The sequence below is a fragment of the Cannabis sativa genome, chromosome 4 (assembly GCF_029168945.1).
Source record: "Cannabis sativa cultivar Pink pepper isolate KNU-18-1 chromosome 4, ASM2916894v1, whole genome shotgun sequence".
In the NCBI taxonomy this organism is placed as follows: Eukaryota; Viridiplantae; Streptophyta; class Magnoliopsida; order Rosales; family Cannabaceae; genus Cannabis; species Cannabis sativa.
The window spans coordinates 66356728-66361738 of record NC_083604.1 but is presented as its reverse complement, the minus strand read 5'-3'; the positions used below and the strand labels follow the sequence as shown (position 1 = coordinate 66361738).

General features: G+C 23.8%; 1 non-coding gene across 1 annotated transcript; it reads left to right on the top strand.

The window, feature by feature from the left end:
* Positions 1–879: 879 nt before the first annotated feature.
* Positions 880–961, top strand: TRNAS-GCU (transfer RNA serine (anticodon GCU)). The gene has a single exon. It is a non-coding gene; the product is annotated as a tRNA-Ser (tRNA).
* Positions 962–5011: the final 4050 nt, after the last annotated feature.

Below are 5011 nucleotides of genomic sequence, written 5' to 3'. Positions count from 1 at the left end.
AACAATCTGAGTGTCTTTATTTGAGGATATTTCAACTTGTGGATGAACTTATGTAAGCATAACTTATTGAGAGCTGTGTTAGTACACCACTTAATAAATGTAACTAAATATAGTATTACCATTAACAAAGAGAAAAGGTAAATATAAGTACGAAATGAGTGAATAAAATTAAGCAAATATGAACAATCTTATCCCATGTTCCCATAGTTACTAGTTTTTATTGCTTAAAATTCGTCACAAAATTTTGAAATCTAGAAAAATACATCATTGTAACCAGTTACTATTTTTCCAATTATTGGTTACCAAGTAAGCTACTTTCTTGCAACAAAACTTACAAAAATATTGCTTTGCAGGTTTTGAGTTTTTTTATAATATGGAAAAGATGTCATGACTCATAATAAACGTTACCAATTTTCTTTACTATCATTACCAGGTACTTGTCCATAATAAAACTTAAAAATGGTAAAACACAAGTTAAATTTTGAATAAAATATGAAAAGGCATCACAATAATAAGTTGCCAATTTTCACAGTTATATGTTATATGGTAATTGGTTACTTGGTCAATATTTTAAATTTGAAATTGAAATTTTTAATATGAAAAAGAAGTTAGAGTAGCTAATCACAACTTTTAGCAGTTTTAGAGAGTGCATTGCATAATAGCAAATTACTAATATTTTTTTAAAGATTAATTGAGATTTTTGGCCCTTAAACTTTTACATGTACCAAATCATGCCCTTTGAATTTTTAAGATCGTTAAAAATATTTCCTGAACTATTGAGATTGTTGGATTTAAAAATGCTCCCTGAAGTGCATTGCGTAATAGCAGATTACTAATATAATAGGTTTTATATTATACGTTTCCATGATAAATCAAAAAGTCGCTTTGGCCGAGTGGTTAAGGCGTGTGCCTGCTAAGTACATGGGGTTTCCCCGCGAGAGTTCGAATCTCTCAGGCGACGAAATATAATCCTTTTTGTGGGGAAGAAGAGCAATCTAGTCATTCCGGTTTACGTGGTCGTGAATGACTTGGTCAGTCAACCTGTTGAACCTTTTAACAAATAAAATCGAGACACGTGTTGGGCTTAGAGGGCCAAGTTGATTAGGCAATTATTAAGTGGGAAAATATCATTTGGGTTTAGCGAACAGCCAATTTGAAAATGATTTCAAAGTTTAATGCAAACGTTTTCAACCCATTAATTAACAGATGAAATCATGAAAATATCAAGGTCTTTTCAGTTTTACTACTAATAATATTCAATGCTAATCATCTACAGTCTTCCCATTCCCAACCCTAATATTATTTTGTGCCAATTTAATAAGGAGGGAGAACTAAAGACATGGATATCGTTTGAGAACTTTAGAATTTAAGCAAGAGCATTTTTCAGACAGAAAGAACAACGAAACCAACCTAAAATAAATTAGCAAAGAAAGATCAAATAAAAACGACACAAAAAAGTCTAATAATTCACATCAGATCATGTAATAGACACCATTATTACAATACAAAACAAACAAAAATACACAATAAAGATATTGTGAAAAAAAAAATATCAAGAACATCAAAGCTGAAACAAAATTGCTAAAGTAACAAGTCTTTATTGAAGTATAGTATAATGTCAACAAGTAAAAAATACTATGTGGGTCGATTTGGTCGGTTTATGCTATATTTTATTCAACTCAAAGATAGGGTTACAAAAATTAAGTGCAACCCGCTCAATTAAGAAAAAAAAAAATAGTAACTCACCCAATTAAATTTGTCAATTTGGTTGCGTTAACCCGTCCAAACCGAACACTAATATTTTTTTTTACATACAATTATTATATATTAGTTAATTGTAATAATGAGAAAAATATATATAGATTGAATTTGATGTTTAAATTAGCCACCATAAAAAACTATATTAGTTTAAAATTTATATTTTTAAAATAGTAATATAAATTATATGATATATAAATATATATAATAAAATCATATAAATATATATATATATAAAAAAAACCCTCTTAATCGGGTTGGTCGGGTTAGTTCGGGTTAATTGGGCGGGTTATATTTTCGTTAGGTTTTTCGGTTTATATTTTTCGTCAGGTTATCTCGGTTTGGTTTGAGCGGATTATTCGGATTGGGCGATTTACAAAAGTTTATGTAATAATAAGTACCTCTAATAATTTTAAAATAGAACCCTATATTTTTTTTATCTTGGTCTTTATGAGTAAAAAAACCATATCACTCAATATAATTATAATTATGATTAGAGATAGAAATTTATTATGTGGGTGAGTGGTGCACCCACATTGAAGCGAGGGACAGTTGTCCTTAAAAAAATATATATATTTTAATTAGTTACAATATATATTTATAATAAAAATAATATTTATAAACATAATATTAGTTTTGGCGTAATGGTTAACTAGACTGCATATATATAATAGAGGTTAGGTTCAAATCACAATTTTTTTTTCTTTTTAAGTTTACTTTTGTCTCTACATTATAAAAAAAAAAAAAGTTCCCCTCACGTTAAATTGTGAGTCCGCCATTGGGGATGGGTGAGAGTAATCTATATCTATATATCTATATATATATATATAAAGGAGAAGTATGAGGCGGTGATGTGTCACTCTAAAATTGCTTTAAAACTATTGTTCTCTACTCTACTTCATTCTCTCATTTTTTAAATTTTTTATTAAGTTTATAATTATTAATTAAATAAAATATTCTTATAAAATTTAAAAAACCCAAATCACTTTAAAAAAATATGATCATATACATTTAAAAAATAAAATCATTTTTTTAAAACCACACGTTTTTACTTTTTTTTTTTTTTTAAGTTTTTTAAATTAAAAATTTTAAAACCTATATCTATATCTATACATTTATCCAAAATAAATAAATAAAGAAATATACCAAAAAAAAAAAAAAATTAAAAACTTACGAGCAAATCTTAACTATTTATAATTATTAATAATTTTAAAATAAAAATATTAATAATTTCAAACCTATTTTTCCTATTTATCTATTTTCTAATTTTTCTCTAATTATTTAAAACATAATTATCTATTTTCTTATTTTTTTAATTTTCTAATTTTTTAAATAAAAAACACAGTAATTTTTTTTTAAAAAAAAAACTTTATAAATATCTAACAAGTAAGTTTCTTATATATATATAAAGGAAAAGTATGAACAAAATGATGTGTCACTCTAAAATTGCTTTAAAACTATTGTTCTCTACTCTCCTTCATTCTCTCATTTTTTTAAATTTTTTATTAAGTTTATAATTATTAATTAAATAAAATATTCTTATAAAATTTAAAAAACCCAAATCACTTTAAAAAAAATATGATCATATACATTTAAAAAATAAAATCATTTTTTTAAAACCACACGTTTTTACTTTTTTTTTTTTTTAAGTTTTTTAAATTAAAAATTTTAAAACCTATATCTATATCTATACATTTATCCAAAATAAATAAATAAAGAAATATACCAAAAAAAAAAAATTAAAACTTACGAGCAAATCTTAACTATTTATAATTATTAATAATTTTAAAATAAAAATATTAATAATTTCTATTTTTCCTATTTATCTATTTTCTAATTTTTCTCTAATTATTTAAAACCTAATTATCTATTTTCTTATTTTTTTTAATTTTCTAATTTTTTAAATAAAAAACACAGTAATTTTTTTTTTTTAAAAAAAAAACTTTATAAATATCTAACAAGTAAGTTTCAAAAGAATATTTAATTCTCTATACAATTAAAAATTACTCAACATAGTCTTATCTAATTCTCTCAATTAAAATTAATAAAAATATAGTTATATACAATTTTAAATCAAAAGTTAAAACTAACACTAAATTTAATTGTATCTCAAATCAAAGATTTATTAATTGTATAATTTAAGAATTTAAAAAAATTTAAAAAAAAAACCTTAAATATCTATATAAAATCATTCACTTATGTATAAAAAAGTTAGTAGTTAATTAACTCAAGTATATGATTTATTTTATGTACATAGCAAACTTATTTTGATCAATAGTGATAACTACAAATAAGATATGATAATGATAGCGACTTTGAATGTAGTGGCGACTACAAGTGAGATACGGTGATAACATCGGCTTTAAATGACAACAGTTTTAAAATCATATGAGTTTTCTATAGATTTATCAATTGATTTTTTAGATCTCTATTTTGTGTGAGAATTTTCCAACCTCTATTTTTTTTTTTTTTTTACTATAACGTTTGAAAATATGTCTTTGTTGCTTTATTTTTTAGGTAAGAAATTATATGATTATTTTTTTTTAACTATATTAATTTAATTTCTGTATAAAAATTATGAAAAAATTTAGTAGAATAATTAAAATATCAACTTTAATATATTTTTATAATTTAATTATCAATAAATAAAATATAACCGCACGCGAAGCGCGGTTTGTTTCCTAGTTTATAAATAAAGCGGGTTCAAGAGTGATACTGCCCATCCCATATCTGGCTCCAATATATAGTTTTTATATAATTTTCTAAATATTTATTCATATTAAAATTATTGACTAAAAAGTTGATTATTAATCTTTCTTCTCATAATAAATATTTTTTTTAAATATAGTGTTTTAAGTATCGATTTCAATTTTCAATGTCTTATTTAATATGTATGTAATGACCGCTCTAGTAATGTGGATTAGTAAAGACAATTAGCACTATTTTTTATTATTTTATTATTATTTGTGAATTAATTTTAAATGTGGACCCCAATATTTAGAAATAAATATTAGAGTTATAATTTCTCAATTCTGGAGATTTTATTAAATTCTAGGGGTATTATTTAGCTTATATGTGAAATATGTTAATTTTGTAATTTTTGCTCGGCGACAACGGAAAATGGGATGGATGGCTAGATTGATCACATGGGTAAGTTTAGAACCCTATTTCATAGTGAGAAATATTTTAGAGAAAATAAATTATCGGGATTGAGCGGGGTTATGGATTTTGACCATTTTACCCCTAGCTTTAG